This window comes from Thermobia domestica, chromosome 8 (assembly GCF_964235325.1).
Source record: "Thermobia domestica chromosome 8, izTheDome1.hap1.1, whole genome shotgun sequence".
NCBI lineage: Eukaryota > Metazoa > Arthropoda > Insecta > Zygentoma > Lepismatidae > Thermobia > Thermobia domestica.
The window spans coordinates 43,865,778-43,886,508 of NC_137461.1; the positions used below are offsets into that span (position 1 = coordinate 43,865,778).

The 20,731-nt window shown below is 35.7% G+C and overlaps 1 long non-coding RNA gene across 1 annotated transcript; it reads left to right on the forward strand.

Moving 5' to 3' along the window:
* Positions 1-3,867: 3,867 nt before the first annotated feature.
* Positions 3,868-19,659, forward strand: LOC145692847 (uncharacterized). Its single transcript, XR_014132654.1, has 5 exons — positions 3,868-4,056; positions 9,225-9,348; positions 12,513-12,654; positions 16,130-16,216; positions 19,390-19,659. It is a non-coding gene; the product is annotated as an uncharacterized LOC145692847 (long non-coding RNA).
* The last annotated feature ends 1,072 nt before the right edge of the window (positions 19,660-20,731 follow it).

Sequence of the window (20,731 nt, forward strand, 5' to 3'; positions counted from 1 at the left end):
TTATTTGGAAAATGCGACAAAACGCGAAATATGAAAAACGAAACGCGAAATTTTCAAATTGTTAGTGCGAAAAACTCGTGCCCCTAATGATTATTTATTACTATGATTAATATTATCCTTTCCATTTATTTGTTTTGCAAATTTGTTATTCAATAATCTGATCACAGTTTTCCAGACAGAATTTTAAGATGTTCATGAGCAAGAAATCTCTTCTTGCACTTTCGTTGTTTAAGAGTACAAAGGCCTACTACCTACTGACGTTGTTCTTGTCAATTTACTTAATAAAATATGAAATATTATGTACGGTATTTTAACTGAAAAAGATAGTATCCTATTAGTTATACAACCTTTCGTCAAATAAAATATTAGAAACAAGCAGGAAAACTAACATTTATATGCAAATATTCAGATCATGTCTTGCCCCCCCACTTTTAACGTCCAACCGCCGCCACTGGCTCCGGGGATAGTGGTTGTTGGTTAATTCAAAATGAAGAGCTTTGCCCACCCCCTGGGAATTATGGCTGGAAGAAACATTGCATTTCTTTGGATCCTCTCTGCTAATGTAGTGGCTAGTTCACGGCTTTTGGTCCATGGGGACCTGGGTTCGATTTCCAGTGGGAAAGCCATTAAATTTGAACACATTGCCGTGGTTCGAATTCGATCTTCAAGCTGTTATGTCCATGTCTCAAACAGTATCAGTGTTGAAAAGGAACGCTAACCCCCAAGCACCAAAACAAACTAAGTTTCTTTCGTAGAAATGGAACAAATTCTTAATTCAATATGTACTACCATCTGAATTCAGTAATATGAAATTGCAGATCATTGGAAGTAAAATAGCACAATTAAATTGTACTTTTTATTTAAAAAAATGAAGCTAAATCTGTAGTTTTACATTATACCTTGATGTCTTTTAGATTAGTGGAGGCGGATGACTATAGTGGAAGTTAATGATTTTGAAAGAATTGATGGAACAAGACGTAGAAGGAGTCAGAATTGTGAAGGAATTGATGGAACAAGACCATAGAAGGAATCAGAATTGTGAAAGAATTGATGGAACAAAACCGTAGAAGGAATCAGAATTGTTAAAAAATTGATGGAACAAGACCGTAGAAGGAATCAGAATTGTGAAAAAATTGATGGAACAAGACCATAGAAGGAATCAGAATTGTGAAAGAATTGATGGAACAAGACCGTGGAAGGAATCAGAATTGTGAAGGAATTGATGGAACAAGACCGTAGAAGGAATCAGAATTGTGAAAGAATTGATGGAACAAAACCGTAGAAGGAATCAGAATTGTGAAAGAATTGATGGAACAAAACCGTAGAAGGAATCAGAATTGTGAAAGAATTGATGGAACAAGACCATAGAAGGGGTCAGAATTGTAAAAGAATTGATGGAACAAGACCGTAGAAGGAATTAGAATTGTGAAAGAATTGATGGAACAAAACCGTAGAAGGAATCAGAATTGTGAAAGAATTGATGGAACAAGACCATAGAAGGGGTCAGAATTGTAAAAGAATTGATGGAACAAGACCGTAGAAGGAATCAGAATTGTGAAAGAATTGATGGAACAAGACCATAGAAGGGGTCAGAATTGTAAAAGAATTGATGGAACAAGACCGTAGAAGAAACCAAAATTGTGAAAAAATGATGGAACAAGACTGTAGAAGGAATCAGAATTGTGAAAGAATTGATGGAACAAGACCATAGAAGGGGTCAGAATTGTAAAAGAATTGATGGAACAAGACCGTAGAAGGAATCAGAATTGTGAAAGAATTGATGGAACAAAACCGTAGAAGGAATCAGAATTGTGAAAGAATTGATGGAACAAGACCATAGAAGGGGTCAGAATTGTAAAAGAATTGATGGAACAAAACCGTAGAAGGAATCAGAATTGTGAAAGAATTGATGGAACAAGACCATAGAAGGGGTCAGAATTGTAAAAGAATTGATGGAACAAGACCGTAGTAGAAACCAAAATTGTGAAAAAATGATGGAACAAGACTGTAGAAGGAATCAGAATTGTGAAAGAATTGATGGAACGAGATTGTAGAAGAAATCAGAAAATTGCAAGAGAAAGAAATTCACGAATACAATGTCGTTTGGCACAAACTTATGAGGCCTGGAATCAAACAAGGGATTAATCACAGCAGCAGGAGCGCACCCACGAGGAAGGGGTCAACCGGGTCCGCCCCTCCCCCCCCCAAAAAAAAAAGAAACTTCGTAGCTCGACATACATTTGTACACTTGCTTATATAAAAATAAAAGAGATTATGTTTGTGACTCAGTAACTCTTGAATCACTCGACCGATCTCTTTCAAATTTTCCGTAGGCCTATAGATGAAGTTCAAGCCTGGAATGTTTTTCTTTATATCATTTCTCCTTGACGGTGCACCTTAGGAGAAGAGGAAGGGGAAGATTATAAACATGATCGAAAATGACCGATATTAGTGTTGAATTCAGTTTTCGGGGTCACTGAGATGAACAGTGACATTTCCGATGCCGTTTAAATCCAAATTCAGATCCGATTAGTACTTCTAAGGGGGGATGGTGACATGTAAAAATAATTGAAAGTGACAGTGTCGAATTCATAGTTTTTGGAATCCCTAAGTTCATTGGTGACAATTTTGGTGTCCTTTATGCCCAAAATGAAACATATTATTCCCATGGGAAGAACGGACATTCTGCTAGTACTTAATATAGACTAAATATTTCACCTTACTCATCATCTGTACTATTTGTTTTCTGATAAAAAACAATCTAATTTTATTTGTCATTTTCCGTGAGAATTTAAGTGTTAGAGCTTCGAAGTTACGTGTTTTTTTTTTCTTCAGCTATAGAATCCATGTATAATGTATCCTCCCCAGACCTTGGACCCCTTCCAATAAAAATTTCTGGATGCGAGCCTTCACACCAGAGATGAGGCTTTATCACTAAGCCACAGTGCTCCAGTCCTCGGTATCTTAGTTAAAAAAAAGAAAAGAAAAGAAAAGAAAAGAAAAAAGAAAAAGAAAAGAAAACTCTTAACTATTTCATTTAATGGCTTATACGATTAATTTTGAATGTCGCATTCCTGGGAGTGTCCCGAAAGGAAAATTCCCCGAGGAACAGTGTTGAATCCAGACTTTTGTACAAGGGGGTCAATAAAAGTTTAAGGGGGGCTCTGTTATCGACTGCAATAGAGCAGTAGGAATCTGTCGCAACAAAACTCGCGACTTCTTATTGTCTGGTCAGTTGCAATAACCAACATATTGCCATTTTTCACTAACTAACGTTGTAAAGCGTTTGTGTGCGTCTGTATTTAATCTCCAAACTTTTAACTTCGACTTCATACGAGAACGCGCTTTGTTACTTTGAACAATTAGCTTGGGCAAAAGAAGAAAGTAATTTTCTTTAACAAACAAAAAATCTTTGGTTTTAAGCCTCTTTTATTTCCGAAAAAATTAAACAGAAAAAAGCAAATATTTTAATGCATGTGTATAGATATTCTAGAGGGGGCGCATATAAATTCTAGGGGGCTCAGACCCCCTTGAACATACCTGAATTCAACACTACTGAGGAATATTACAATCATGCTCAAAGTGGATTACCATTATTTTTCGCAATGCTACTTTCACACCACTCACCCTGCGTGAAGTTCCCCCCCGGGGAAATCTGAAATCACCACTGACAGTTTGGGTGATATCTTCAGTTTATGATTTTAAAACGCAAAAACATTTAAAATTGCTATGTGTTTCTTTGTTTTCTTTTCTTTTTTAACCTGGTTCTAAAATAGCTACGTGACCTCGACCACAGAGACATCTATCGATCAACCTTTGAGCTATTGTCTCTGTCTCTATCATTAACTCGTATTTTCCCATTAACAAATTAAGAAGAAAATGCGTTGTGGCGCTTGGTCACAGTCCATTCAAAGGGACGAACTATGATCAGCCAACGAAACAAATAAAAGGAGAAATAGCTCAACGCTGCACTTTTATGTTGGAAATCTCGGTGCAAACAACAGTCGTAGTGTTGAAAGGATTTCATAAGGATTGTTTGACAGAATCGTCAGAACAGTAAGTACCTAATCATCAATTAATAATACATATGTATTAATAATACATTGTTTTTTTTTAAGCTTGTAAACACTGAGTTATACAAAGTTTACTTTTAGCAAACAAGATTAGCATAGCCAAGCGATAGCCATTAAGTTGTTCTAGGAGGAGTATGATTTTTTCAGAGGGACGGGCATTTTTATTTACTAAAAGCAAACCAAAAGTCTTCTTTTAAAATATAAAACTATCTATAACTATTATTATTATTATTATTATTATTATTATTATTATTATTATTATTATTATTATTATTATTATTATTATTATTATTATTATTATTATTTTCAATAAGCTGCCTTCCTGAAACTTGAGTCTTCACACTGCGTGAAGTTACAATCACATGTTTTGGCAAATGTAGCAATGAACTATTCATGAGGAAACAAAAAATTGTTTATGGAAGTTCATTTGTTTGACTTCCCGTTTACATGGGTACAAAAGGCTATTCTAAAAAAAAAAAAAAACCGCAAAAAATAAGATTAATTCAGACACTGTTATGCACGTGTGTGTCATTAGAGCCTTTTTATTTCAAGTGTGGCCTCGAAAAATATGTGAAACATACTTCGGCCCCACTCCCGCCACCTTTTTACGGATGAAACATTCCCTTTACTTTGGGGAAAGAATCCTGTTCGAATTCAACTATTGAAGGATCTCGGCCACAGCAACTTGCCCCTCCTCTTTTGAGGGAGGTATGGGATAACACACATCAAGAGCAGCGCCAGCAGGGGCACACTTGAAATAGATATGCTTTAGTGAGGGGAGACGGGGGATCATGTTCCACTCAGTAATTTTCTAGGCGAACGTAGTACTTTATTTTGAAGAAGGAGGTGAAATTTCTTTCCATAACATGGTTTTTTCTCATTATAATACAATATTTTGAATGCGTTTTTCGTATTTCTTGGCGTGGATATACAAACAGACCCATATTCAGAGGGGGTCTACGGGGGCTGGCCCCCTAAATTTTTGCTGGTCCCCCAAAATTTTCACGGTAGGCTTGCAAATGAACTATAATATGGGTTGGATCGGGCCCCCCCCTACAATTTTGGGCTGGCTACCGCCCTGTATACAGAGTGGCCCAAAAACAAATATGCAGTCCCGTAGTGATCAATTCATTGCTTTTCATATCATTTCTTATTGTTATCCAATCAGGTAGACTTAATTTCTTTATTAGTTTTAAAGGCTTTTTTTACTTATATCATAAGCTCGGAACAGCCGAAGCAATTAAACCTATAAGCTAGAATTTCATACTTTGATCAATGCAAGGGTGTATACATACTTTTGGGCCACCCTGTATACCAATACCCTCTGGGTTCATTCCTGTGTATGCTTATGAATGACATTTTTTTTACACTACATGAATTAAGAAAAATCATTTAATTTCTTCTATAAAATTAAACCAAATCAAATCATAAAGTTAAAAAAAAAGAGAAAAGAAAAGAAAAGAAAAACAAACTAGCTCATAGCGGAAAGAACACCAAACAACTGTGGAAAATGAATCCTTTCACGAAAGCATGAAAAAATAATATATATATATAAAGAGAAACATGAGTGCAAGACTACTTTATTTCCAAGCTATAGGCCTATAGCCGGCCAAAAATAGGCAATCGGTATATGAAGAATCATATGTCGTGATCGAAATACATTGGATCTAGGTTGAATAAACGAACATAGCCATTACTTTGTTCTTAAATTCTTTAAGGCACCAGTGGATGTAAAACAGAGCATGCGGTAACAGAGTTCACCTATAAGACCACGTTTCCACTTTACATGAATCTTGTAGCTGTCATATAAAAAGACCTTGCTACCCGATCTTTCTATCTACTACTGTTTAGATTTTACAACTTCTTGTAAGCAAGAAAGGTATCACCACCCATGCAGGACTGCAGTCTAGTGGACAAACAATTAACCTCCTCATTAAAAACGTGTATTTTGGCGCACTGCCCCTCCCTGTCCAAAAAAATTCGTTGTTTCGGAAGCGGCGAAACTGGTTTTTCCTTTATGTCAGCGGGAGGGCGATAGCAGGTAGCAAGCAAGACGTCCCAGAAAGTTGGACACTGTTCGACTCCTTGCAAGATTGAAAAAATGTTTTATCACCCTTTCAAGACTATGAGTACACGAGGGGCCGCGGTGGCTCAGTGGTAGAGCGTTCACCTCTAGTCCTTCGGGTCCCGGGTTCAATCCCAGCCTCCGCCAAGTGAAATTTGTGGTGGACAAACATCATGTGCGTGGGTTTTCTTGGGAGGTTCTCCCGTTTCCTCCCACTTTCTTCATTCCACCATTTCATTCATTACTCATCATCACCGTCTCCTTTAGCCTAACTGGCATAACCGTGGGACGTAAAACTCAAAGATTTCATGTACTATGTGTACACGGTGAAATATGGTAGGGTTTCAAGATTTTATTTTTTTATGACAGCTACAAGTTCTTCTAACGTGGCAACCCATCTTAACAGACATGTGCAATATTCGGCCCCCGGGTCGTTCCCGACTAACAGAACCCTTTCATCCAGACCACCTGACCCGTTATTGATCATGTTTCTTACATAATCCCTCAGACTGAGTTGAAAACTTTTCCTGGATAGTTGATGTCCGTTTTGTAAACAGCGTCCGTGTTGGAACATCCAGTGTATACACGGAAAAGAATTTGACAGTTGACAAATTTTCTTTTGCCAATAACTTGGAAACAAATTAATTAATTTGAATCTTTTTGTTGTTATCCTTAGAATAGTTATAATTTGATAACTTGCCAAAAATCGGTACTCTAATAGATTAATTTATTAGAGAGTAAAAGAACTTTTGTCAACTGAAGAATACTTCCTTTCGTGACTGTATCATAGAATATTGAAAGGGTAATTTAGGGCATAAACGGTCAAGTTTCCCACTAAAATAGTAAGAAAATTGATTTTTCTGTTTTCAAATAAATATTTTGGTGATCGTTATAAATGTTTGTGTATCTGTGATGTTAGTGTACAATGCGTATAGTTATTCAATTGATGTAAAAACGTTAGACATTGTTTTGTATGGCCCTCGACGACGCTAGTAAATCTTCTGTGATTGGACCATCCCTTGGTCTAACTTGCATATGTCTGGCCTGTAAGCATAGAAGAAAATTCATGAGAATTTCCACAAAACAATGAATGAGAAACCGAAAATTATTACATTTTCCATCTCCACTGATGCATTAATGGAACGCATACTCAGAATCATCCCTATATGTGTTTTTATTTTATTTTATTTTATTTTTGTCTGACCTTCATGGGACATTTCGTTCATGAGTTGTGGCTTTTTTTTTTCGTTTTGATATTGTCCCGACCAATTTTCAGCTGGCTCTAACCCGAAATGACGCATTTGTGCTCCTACATTGGTTTACTTTTTTTTTGTTTGTTTGTTTTCATATGAGGATTCACCTCCCAAGGTTTTGTGTGTGTGTGTGTGTGTGTGTGTGTGTGTGTGTGTGTATTGTGTGTTATTTCCGAACATCCTGTATATCATTGTGACACTGCCCAACTCCATACTGTATGGAGGCCTGTCTTTTAGGAAAGGAGGGAAATATTTAACCAGTTCTCTCCAAGCACGTGTATGTCCATCAAGTCGTTTGTGTATTCTTGAGATAGCTATGCTTACCACGTTTGAGACTCTCTGTTTTAAGATTTATAATCGTTATCAGCAAAACAGAAATAAACGTGATTGTTGTCACCACGTAACGCCTCACAACAAAAAAAATCTTGGAAGTTATGGTGACTAATACTTCATTTATCTTCTCTTATCTTATCAAAATTTAATACCTAATTAAATAAATTCTAGGTAATTCCCCAGTGTTACCCACGAGATGAGACGCACCTTTTTATTTTTTTAAAAAAAAATTCGAGATGAAACCAGAAACATGACAATTGTCGTCTCATTACGAAGACGAGATGAGAAATTTCACGAGTACCTATCGTTAGCAACATTAGTTTACCCAAATCTTAGATTTCAAAACTTTTTTTTTAAGTATTACACGATTTATATTATAGAAAAGGTAAAATTGATAAATTGATTATGCAGCATTTGTCAACATATGGTTTAAATATTGTTATATGCTTATATCACATCCTTCGTGCACCTCTTGTGACGCGGAAGGATTTCGATAAATTCTATAATAAACTAAGCAAAAATGAGGCATAAATTTACAAAATAGACGAGACGAGAAAAATCTTTCGAGAGACGAGACGAGATTTCTACAAAATTTAGAAAGTGAAAACGAGAAAACCTAATTTCTCATCTCGTCTCGCGGACAACACTATAATCCAAAGTAGGTCTCTGAAGAGCACAGTGGTTCCGTGGTAGGATGCTTCTCCTCTGGTGCGTGGGGTCCCGGATTCGATTTCCTGCCAAGTAAGATGTGAGATGACCAACATCGTGTCCGTGAGTTATTTTCCTCTCACTTTTTTATCCCACCAATTCTGCCATCATTATTCACTTGCCTTAAAACTCGTCTCCCTTAGCCTAAAGGACATAATCCTGTTATGTTAAACTCAAAGATTTAATTTCATTTCATTTTCCGAAGTAGATCTTCTTAAGGATGTTAAAGTTTCACGAGTAATTTTGAGCGACTTTATGGAAATGAAGAAGTTCTTGTATATAGTTGTAACAAAAATTCGAATTTCGAGATTTCAACCGATTCATATGTGTAGACTATTATGATTTCCATACAACAGAAAAGTTCTATGGGGGACTGTGTGGCTCAAGTGTTTTCCCATCGTTGATTCGATTCCAACTTAAAAGCATAGTCGTTTTTAACCATCCTAAAATGACAATTAGTAAATTAGGTTATCTTTAATTTGATGAAGGCGATTAAACTTTACCGAAGGGACGTCCCTTTTAGTTAGACTACAATTAATCATTCTTTTGTTTTCTTATTTTCGTTTCTCTTTTGTATATCCTGAAAACCATTTTCTCTTCTGGGATTCATTTCAACTGACTATCCAAACACAAAATAAGGTTATTTTGATACAATGGTTGACCTTTATTTTTTTTTAATTTTTAGTTTTTCTAACCGCTAGTCATACAATAAGACACGGAAGTAATGTTAAATACATTATGAATTTCATTTATATCTTTTTAAGTAACGCTGTTTTTCTTCTTTATTTTCAGAAGTTCCTTTTCTTTTACTCCATCAGGATGCCACATTTTCCTTTTGAAGAAAGAAACGGTGCTTTTACCATTGGTAAATCACACAATGGTCAAAACTGGACAAGGCTTCATTACAGTTATGAAGGTACGACATTTTCAAGATCTTTATTTAAAAAGAAAATAATGTTTTTTTTTTTTACTAAGTTATTTCTCTTCTGTTAGAGTTGTTCTTATAACTTAAATTGCAAACCAGATTTCTGAAGTTTTGTGTGGATACATAAAAAACAAATGACAATACAATATTTCTACATGTTTTAAAATTTAGATTATTGTCAGTCTTATTGCCTTAATAACAAAAGTTTAAAAAAAATATGCAAAAACCGAAGGAAAAAAATACTTTTTGCTGGGGTAAATGAAATGAGAATAATATTAAAAGCATTGGGTGCGAGCAAACTACTTCGCTCCCTAATATCCACATAAACTTCAGTCCTCAACATTATAAAGTGAGTCTAATGCCTTTAGTCTTACAAGGAACCCTAGGTATCTATCAGAGCCCGATTTTCACGAAACTTTGTATATAGATGGAGTACCTCGGGAAACTCGCACAGCCAAAATTGTAGCTGCAGAGTCCAAGACGTTGGGACACTAGGGCCCGAGAAAGATCAAAAGTGGATCGTCAGTACATTAAGAACATGGTGAGAAAATGCACGTTTTTCTTTAAAACTCATCATTGTAGCGACACGCAGTGAGCATACATGGATACGAGATGATCGATATGATCTGTTAAAAGTTATAAAAAGAATATCCGCCATCTTGAAAGAGACCATATTGAAACTGGTGTGATTGGTGTAAATCAAAAAAGGGTCATGCGATGCATTAATTTTAACGTAAATAGCCACAAAAACCTGTTGGTGAAGTCTGTTGTTGGATTACATTATTCCTGTGATTCTGGTCTGTTGGTGAAGTCTGTTGTGGTATTACATTATTCCTGTGCTTTAGGTACAAGGTGAGTAAAGTGTATCTTATGACACTCAAGCAGACGCAGATTATGGAGTGCTATGAGTGGGATCAGTGGAACTAGAAACCGAGCGAAACATAATTTTAGCATTACATCATTTGTGTCACAGTCACCATGTAATTGGTGTGGATGTGCTGATATGACGGGTTCAATCTTCATAATAACGCCATGGTTGACATTAACTTGTAACTTTTTATTAGACTTGACTTAATTCGAACAGAAATCAGAACGTCATATCAGTCCACCTATAGTGCTCCATACCCTCCATCTGCTCGAGTGTCATGAGATACTCTTTGCTTATCTTGTACTTAAACCACTCTACCAGAAGCACAGGAATAATGTAGTATCACAACAGACTTCACCAACAGGTTTTTGTGGGTATTTACGTTAAAATTAATGCATCGCATGACTCTCTTCTCATTTACACTAATCGCACCAGTTTCAACATGGCCTCTTTCAAGGTGGCGGATATTCTTTTTTAAAACTTTTAACAGATCATATCGATCATCTCGTATCCATGTATGCTCATTGCGTGTCGCTACACTTATTAGTTTTAAAGAAAAACGTGCATTTTCCCACCATGTCCTTAATGTGCTGACAATCCACTTTTGACCTTTCTCGGGCCCTAGTGTCCCAACGTCTTGGACTCTGCAGCTACAATTTTGGCTGTGCGAGTTTCCCGAGGTACTCCCTCTATATACAAAGTTTCATGAAAATCGGGCTCTGATAGATACCTAGGGTTCCTTGTTAGTTCCATTCTCAATCTTAGGAAGAACACCCAATGCCTTTTGTCTTAGTTCAATCTTGTGACGGCGCCCAATGCTTTTAGTTTTAGTTCAGTTCTCAAAGCTTATGAAGAGCCCCCAATGCTTTTAGTCTTACAGTTAGTTCCATTCTCAACCTTATAAAGAGAGTCTAATAGTTTTAGTCTTAACTCCATCTTCAATCTTAGAAAGATCACCCAATGCTTTTAGTCTTAGTTCTATCCTAAACCTTTTGAAAGCGTCCAATGCTTTTAGTTTTAGTTCAGTTTTGAACTTTATGAGGAGCATCCAATGCTTTTAGTCTTAGTTCCATTTTTAACTTTATGAAGAGCGCCAATGCTTTTAGTTTTAGTTCCATTCTCAATCTTGTGAAGAGCGCCCAATGCTTTTAGGACCATATAGACCGTAAGGGACCCCTAGGGCGAACCGTACCTATGGGATACCTTAACCTTTCTCGGGTACAGTTAGCACTGAGTGATGGTTGGTCTAATTACACTTAGCTCAATTCTACTCTGATAAAGCATTAATATTGCACGTAGTAACTACAAGAATAAAATAACGAAATAATTTTTCACGTTGTTGTTGTTGAAATACAAGAATGTTGCGGAAAAATACTGTAGATTAGAAATAGAGTTCTTCTTCTTCTTTTTTTTTAAGTTTCAGCTAAAATCTGCTAACTCGCAAAAAGAAACAAGGAAATTATGTAGGTAGTAAACCTGTGAGGGTGTAGATTTACAATGGGGATCATACTAGAAATAAATTACATATACTGTGCCGTTTTGACAAAATTGACTCCTAGTACTTTCAAGAATCTTATTTTATGAGCAAAATTAGTCTACATGTTTCAAGTGTGGGTTAATTTTAGGAGGGCATAAGAGATGTCTATAAATATATCATTTTCTTGGCAAAACTTCATGTGAGCGGCGTAAACACGCATATTACTTGAGTGCTAACAACCAGTTACGAAAAATTTTATAATATACATAGGAGCTTGTGCATGCATACTTAGCTTTATACAGTGAACTTTGTAACGTGCTTACTAGAAATTACCTTTGGATCTATTACGTTTTATACCAAGGTGAGGCTGGTTGGTCGCCAAACTTATGAAGTTTCTGACCTAATGAACCGTTTTTAAATTCTATTGTGAGCTACCAACATAAAGAACTACCAGCTTTTTTCTTTTAAAAAAATCTTACATTTGTTTATTACTTATAAGCTTAACAAACCGGAGCGATCTACCGAAAATGTCCTGCGAGCTACTTGTAGCTCGCGATCGACGGTTTGGCGATCACTGGTCTGGGAGGGTATAGCCGGAGTGCGTCTGTAGGGAAGAAAAGCGTTAGCGATGGTGGGTATATACGTAAATGAAAGATAATAATACCTGAAGAAAAGTAAAACCGCTGCGCCGCAATAGGCGGCTGCTTAGTTTGTCTATATGAAATAATGGCCCTGCGATTATTCCACTCTGTTCTTGTGTAGTACCGCATTTCAATAAAATAAAATAATTATTATTTGTCATATTTTCAGGTAACCACTCATCTACATTTCGAGGAGTCACAAACCTGTTTAACAGACCAGAGATAAGGTTAAACTTCGCACCCTCCAACAGTCGAGATATGGATACCAACAACAGAAGGAGCAATTTCCGTGAGGATGTGGTGCAGCATGGGTACGTTAACTTAATTAGTTAGACTAATATTTATAGATTGTTACATGAGTAGTTCAGAGCACAAGAAAATCAAGTCCATTTACGAATGTTATAAGAAAAGAAGCATACAAAGAATATACGGTACTCTTAACCCTTTTAAAATCTTATGGTATACAATTTGTACCATACGGGTGTTTTCTGGAACTTTGCGTTATAACTCTCCTATTTGAGCTTTTTCGCCCGTTTTTTTCTATTTGTTTGTTTTCCAGCTACAGAAGGATCACAGACTAAGTTTCTTTACGTTTTAGAGAGAATGCGTACGCCTCGTAGGTGTAGTGACGTCATATACGTCATTAATATGATAGATTGAGCGGTATTCAGAGAGAATTCGTTAATGAACGTTTAGTCACAGACTAGTTAGTGAAATACTAGCTCTTTACTAAGGAAAATGTACTTTTTGGTATTCAGAGTCTACTTTCAATACAAGTAAAAAGTTTATTTGGGTATGATTAACTAATATAATCCCAATGTATCGGGTAAGAAAAATAAATGTGGCAACTACGGAATGTAGATGTGCGCATCCGTAGTATGTAAAAATGAAAATACACGAAATCCGAAATCCGAAATGTTGTGTCGCACAAGCTAAACCGTGGCTAAAATGGTATTTTCTGCTCTAGATTAATTAGTCACATGTGATTAACTTCGTCAACTACTAAGTCCTAATCAGAGACTCTGAATACACTTTTGATAGCCATCCGTTAGTCAAACTCGTAGTAAGGCATTAATCAGGTGTCGAAACGACTCTGCATAAGCCCCATTGTTATTACTGTACGGATGTTTTCTGGAACTTTGCGTTATAATTCTCCTATTTAAGCTTTTTCGTCCGGGTTTCTTTTGTTTATTATCCACAAAAGCATTGCAAAGTAAGTTTCTGTAAGTTTTAGAGCGAATGCGTACGCCCCGTAGGTGTAAAGACGTCATATATATCAATATGGTATTTTTTTTAGTACGCGGGTGTATGATGGCACTTTGCGTCATAACTCTCATATTTAAGCATTTTCGTCCGTATTTGTTTTGTTTTCCAGTCATAGAAGCATTGAAAGGCTGCTCTACTCTGAAGAGAATGTGGTGTAAACCATGGTCCTAGGGGAAATAGTGACTTGTTAGGAAATTTTTACATTATGTCCTTAGTTTGGGGAAATTTTAGGTTTATTTTCCTATATGTTAATACGGAGGTAAATATTTTTCCTGTCCTTTATTTTTCAAGACATAGAATTGATTTTTTGTACAAGTATTCATTACATCTAGTAGTATTTTTCAAGTGATTTTGAGACCTCTACGTTCACACAGGACCGTTCCATAGGGGCCCAAAGCGTGACAAAAGATTTTCCCGCAAAAATTTCCCATTCCCCCTTAATTTTTCCCTCTCCGGGTATATGGTATGGGCATGTAAATGGTACAGTTTCAAAGCCTTCTCCATTCTGAAGAGAATGAGGTATAAACCATGATCCTAGGATAAATAGTGACGATGTAATAGCTGCTTGACTGAAAGTCTAAAAAATACCCCAAAAACCCAAGATCTTAAAAGGGTTAACTAATGGAAAATTTAACACTTTTTTCTTTTTCTTTTCCATTTCGTTTACATTATAAAAGTTATTTACAATATCTGGACATGAGTATTCTATGCTCTGAAAGGAGTTTCAGAAGCAATCCTAAACATACCTAAAATGACCGAAATGTGGATCTAATTTCCTTGCGCACCGAACACGCAAGGTGTTCGCTTGGTTTGTTTGAAGTTTAACGTCCCCCTTCAGCACCGAGACTATATAAGACATGGAGCTACATCAAGGGCAAGTTCTAGGCAATTTGACGTCCCCTTTCTCCAGAAAAAACAAATCTTAAAAGATAATGTTTTAGGGGAGATAAAGAACACTCGCACTCAGAAAGACCTAAACAGTACAAATACAATCTCGTTCTGTCTGTTTTCTCTTTTTGAATAATAATCTATGATATTAGTGAAACATAAAGCAAACACAGCTGCAGAGGAAATATGGTAATTTTTTAATAGAATTCAATATCTTGCTTCAATCTCAATATATCAGTTTGCAATTCCAGTTCAATTGGTTCTTTTATTTTTATTTCTTGATTTTCCTTCTACACCTGTTAATTTTTTAAATCTTGTTTCCACCTTTAATGGTAAGTGACAAAGACACGACTGATTTTCATATCAAAACTGATAACTAAGTGGAACAGGTATTCGCTACTATTCGAGAATTGAGTTCTTATATTTAACAACAATCAAGGAATTCATGCTGGGATGTTTGACCACTTGGTTTAGTACTGTCCATGTGACCCCTTAAACTAATGCAACGTAAACATGATTTTTGAATGTAGAATTGAAATAGGTCAGCTTAGTAAATTTAACTACCATCATAAAATCTGTTTCCATCAAGAAATAGTTACTTTAAATAATATAACTATAACTATGACAGATTTTGTCGTCCCGTGCAAATGCACGTGTTGCACATATAGCAGAGCCGGCCCTAGATGCTTTCTATATATTCATTGGATTAGTATGTTTGAAAACTTAGAACGGAGCATTTGAAAGTGTGCTCAGTCCTACGAGTCTGCCCAGCTCCCCGAAAAAAGCTAGTAAAATACGATTTTGATAATACTGATCAATTTTAACCAACATATATGTGTAATAATGCATATTTTAATAGAGAATGGCTGAACTTTAGAAGACTAATATTTGTTATATTTGGAAAAATCATTGAGATATACACTAAATATTAGCTCATGCAATTTTACCTCCAGTTACGGTTCTTGAGGATCGGTAAAATAAATAAATAAATGTTAACGCTACAAGTGATCAAAATGTTTATGCTACAAAGAAGGAAAGCTTCATATGATTTCAGAAAACTGTACGCAAGAATTAGTATATCAGATCAGCTTGTTCCCTTAACTTATCGCAAAAAAGTTTGATTTTTACCCTATGTGACTCCCCTCAAGAGCTACCTCTGTTTTTCCTCACTACTGAAATTACTGTACTCATCTGGTAAGATAAATGATTTCCGGTTACATAATGAGATTTTTAAAAAAAGCTGAAAAACTAATCAAAGTCACTAGTATCTTACTGTATTTGTTTCTTTGATTGTTTACTATTGTGTGCGGCAGCCGAATTGATAGATATTGAACTTGGGTGCTAGTGTCACGTTGATCAGCCTGTTTATTGTTGTATTGCGAACGCTGTAATATAAGAAGTCCGTTTCGGCAGATATGGTTCTATGATCTTAGACAAAAAAAAAATCTTTTCAACATTTCGTAATATTCGCCCATTGAAAGCAAATTTCTCACCGGAAGTTTGGCAATAACGCGCTACGAGTTCATTGGCTCAAGATAAACGTCAGTTTGACTGCCGCATAGTATAGTGTTACGACTGATAGAAATTTCACGAAATAAGATTTCATCACATTATATTTCTATTTGTTTGCAGTATTCTTTTCCATTAATGATGTGCTGTGTCAGTTTGCGAGAGAGAAACGACGAAAGGCTGATATTATTTCGGTAGAGAATATAAAATGTAAGTATTTTCACATTCTGTCCTAACATGTAAAAATTACTGTTTCCGTATAGTTCTCAGCTATTCATTCTAAACATATATTGTTTTTAAGTTCTGACTCCAGTTTTTGCTATTAAGGATATCCGCGTATTGACAAGAGGACAGGGCAGCCTAGATGAGCAGCACTATGGGAAAACCTCTCCCACGTTGTGCGTGAGACACATGGTCACAACACTTAGGACCATCTCCGCAACCTCTCCTGCCTCCCTTTGCCACGGCTTGGCTGTCCTCTCCTCCAGTCAATATGAGGTTACCCTAAGGAAATTACATTTATGAGGATTAGAAATTCGATATTGTTCTTACATTAACTTTGAAGTAATGGAAGAAATGGCTAATCCACACACATTTTTTATTTAATTAAAGAGATAATTGGTGTACAATTGATTGTTTGATTAGATTTTAAGTCTTTTTTCAGCAACGAGGTTGTATGAAGCGAGATCTAGAGTTTAAAATAGATTTTCGAAACACTACTCGGATTTATATATCCGAGGAAAATCAGAATCCACCCTGAGACGTAGAACTCCGGCCACCTTACACATGGCCAGGAAGGAAATAATTGCTTAATAGGCCGGGAATGAAATGTTAAACATCTAAAAAAATATATGCATGTAGATATGTACTAAAAGCTTGGAAAATATGCATGCAGATATGCACAAAATCTTTGAAAGTAGGGATGAGCACGAGTCGGGCTAAAACTGTACTCGACTCGATTTCGAGTAAAGTTCCGAGCCGAGTCACTGTTTCTGAGGTAGAGTTTCGAGTCGAGTCGAATTTGATAAATGGCTCGCTCGTTCAGCTTGTTTTAACTCGTTTTAAAATCATAGCTTGATTAGACTGGAAAGCGAAAGCCATGAGAAATGTAAGCAGTAATGTGGAATATTTTTAGTGTTGCTCACGAAAGGGGACACTGCTCGCATCTTGTCTCATCTCGATAACGAGACAACAATGGATTTTTATAACGGGACAGCCTCTAATGTCGTGAGCACCAATCATCACGGCTGAGACCTGCACCGTCGAAATTTTTTAGTCCAAGCCGAAGCCCAGCCCGGTAGTGATGTCAACCGGCTCGGCTCGGTTCAACTGAGCGAACGACTCGAGTCAGCTCGGTTGGAATGACCCAAAAACTCAGGCCAACTGAGCTGATGGATCGAGCCGGCTCTGTTGAGGTTAGCCATCAGCTTGGTTCAGCTCGGTTGGGATGAGCCATCTGCTTAGATTGGGTCACCCGGGTCGATAACTCTAAATCCGGGCCAAGCAGTTTTGAATATGTTTGCCCAGTGTCCTATAAATTTAACAATTTTTGGCTCGAGCCTGAATACTTGCTCCTCCGGAATTCAAACCCAGAACTTCATGAACGATGGTTTTGCCTACTAGACTTCATGACTACCAAGGTCGGCAATTAACTAGTTTTAATATTCAGATACAAGGCGCATATTTTCATGTTTATACACGTTGTTAAAATAATAATAATAATAATAATAATAATAATAATAATAATAATAATAATAATAATAATAATAATAATAATAATAATAATAATAATAATAAGTTGTAGATGTAGGCAATTCTCAATTATATCAAATTTACTTGTTTATTGTGTGCAGAATGAATTTCAAAAATTATTAATAGGAAAAGTTTTTTCAAAGTTTTCTAGTGTAAAATTCGTGTATTGTCTATTAAAAGTAAGTTTATAAGCCGAAAATGATCTTTCAACATCAACTGATGTATTTGACAATATTTAAATCGATGCCTATAGATACAACATGAACCATATTTTTCTGAAATTTGGTTTATGGAATTTTTCCAATTCACAGAGGGTATACGCAACTTTGTGTATAGAAAGGCCAAGTATCGAATATGTTTCAACGGTGTACATGCAACATTGAATTATTTGGGCGCAAGAAAGTTCTGCAGTCCTGGATATAAATAATGTTCCTTTAATATCTTAAAGGAAAACAAAATGTACTCAGGTTCTTTCTGCAATTATCGATTAATTTGCACACATGATAGTGAAAGTTCGAATCATTCATCTGGCAAATATTTACTGATTCTGTTTCCAATACATATACGGTTTAATTGATTCTATCTTACTCCTGGATCTTACTTCTTAATCCTGGATTTGAGCTAAGCACCTTATCCAACTTTTCTTTAACCTTCTTAAAAAAGTTCACCTGGGATAGAACGTAAACAGAGCCTAAACAAAATGTTTTCTTTACAACTTCGAATGACTCATGCATCTTAACCAGTGTTTCTTCCAGATATGTTTTTGGGGAGGCACTGACCTCCGGAGTTTTGAAAGTGCCCCCAGAGGAAGCCAAAATAACACATCTATAATACAATAATAGATAGAATTGTACCAGCAGTGCCTCTCCGAATACTAAGTGTGTCTGATCACTGTACATAAATGAAACACTGATCTTAATTGCTTCAACAATTGCCGAAAAATGTATTGTACATAAATGAAATTAATATCTTGTTGCTAGGAAAGAATATTCCTGTTATTCAAAGGGTAGGCTTAATTGGTATCCACTATACATAAAACTACCTGTTTAGGATGGTTCGTAACTTCAATGTTCTGTGCAGAAATATGTGAATAACCTTAGAAGATGCACCAACCTTCAAAATACCTAGGTATGCATTTGGGTAACTATATAATTTTTTAACAAAATCTGTGGCCTAGTTATGTCAAAGGATTTCCATTAGAAAAAATATGCATTTTATTGATTTTACGCAGAATAACATGATACTGCAATGAGCACTTAAAATTTTAATTCTGATTCCATTGCTTCTTTATTGCACAGAACGATTATTCTTTCCTTCACTTAAATGTGTAGTGCGTATAGTCCTGGGTTTGATTCCACCTGGAGACAATTTACGGTACTTATGCCGTATCATGAAGCAATTGGGCTACTCCTGTTTGAATTTAAGAAACAGACAAGTTTCTTTCTAGATACTAGAATTAACGACAATATTACCCAATATACTGCTTACATATTACCCAAGTAATAACAGCAAGTCATCCGGGCCAGAGCTCTTAGCAATGAACAAAAAGTAGTTTAAGTATTAGTTTTAGGCCAATAATGGTGGTGCTTTAATATTGATAATGTTGATAGAAAGTGTTCTTCTCTTCACAGATAAGTTGCGAATTACCCGTAGAATAGAGGTATACAGGCCAAACGAGTTGGATAGGAAGTTTGATACTGAACGCATTGGTTCTTATATTCTAGAAAAAAAAAAAAAAGACAAAACCGAATCAGTTTCTATTTTGAATAGAACAAAGTATGTGTGGTGTATGAATTGTTGTTTTGTATGTATGTATGTGATGAACAATTTTGTAAATATTTTTGTAAATAGTAACTTTTTGTAAGTAAACAATAAACATTATTTATTAGTTTTGTCGAAAATATTTATTTATTTACACCTAAAATCTGGAGAGTGTCGTGCGTTAGTTTCCAATACTTATGAGCTTAAACAGATTTTTTAAAAAAATATTACTGTTATTTAAATCTAACAAGGAATGCTTCTCAACTGTGAAATTGTTTCAGAAAAACTGAAAAGTGAGTTTAACAGGTTCCTGAAGGAAGTAATATTTTCCAAATTTCTAGCTGTTAATACCCATACATAATAAAATTAGGGTACAACAAACATTTTAGGATTTTGAGTCCAGACAATTGCAAAATTTGTATACATATTAGTATATATTTTCCAATACATGTAAGAAATCTTTCACAGACTTTGTTAACAGACTACTGTTTTGTATTCTAGAGCTTAAATCCATTATAATTTGACAATTATGGAAAGATCATCTTTATTTTTGGTTCAATCCCATTTTGCCTAACTGCTTGTTAGTCGATTTCTCGAAGATAATAATGCCCTACATGAGATGGGAATGTCCATTTCGCCTTAAATGGGAACGAGGAATTTCTGTACTAAAAAGGAATTTCTGTACTAGATTATTTACCATTAGAACTACGAAACCGTGAAATCATAAACTCAATTAAAAAAAAAATACCTACAGTATTTATCACTCACTATCAGAGATGAAAATCAGTAGCATCATTTTAATATTGGCGTTCTCTATCAGCTATACTATCAATATACACATGCACTAAACAAGATATGACATCTAAAATGAGCTATCATAAATGAAACAATATTACTCCCTAACGGTTATCCTAGTCCTTTCAACACGGCGATAGTCATGGCTTCGTTGAGAACACTACTTTTCTTTCTTCTTGTACGCGATAAAAATGGTCTATCACAAACCAAAACAACTGCAAATCATTGAATGAAATTTTCGTAATCACTGCACACACGTTCTTTATGTCATGCGTTCGAAGTTTGTGCTTGTAAACCTGGGATAAAAGACAATATATTCGGGTCGTGTCTAGGAAGTTTCCTGTTCCGTTTGGAATACTATCTGGTGTTACCCACAAGACGAAATTCAAAACTGTCTCGTCTCGGAAAGATAAGTCA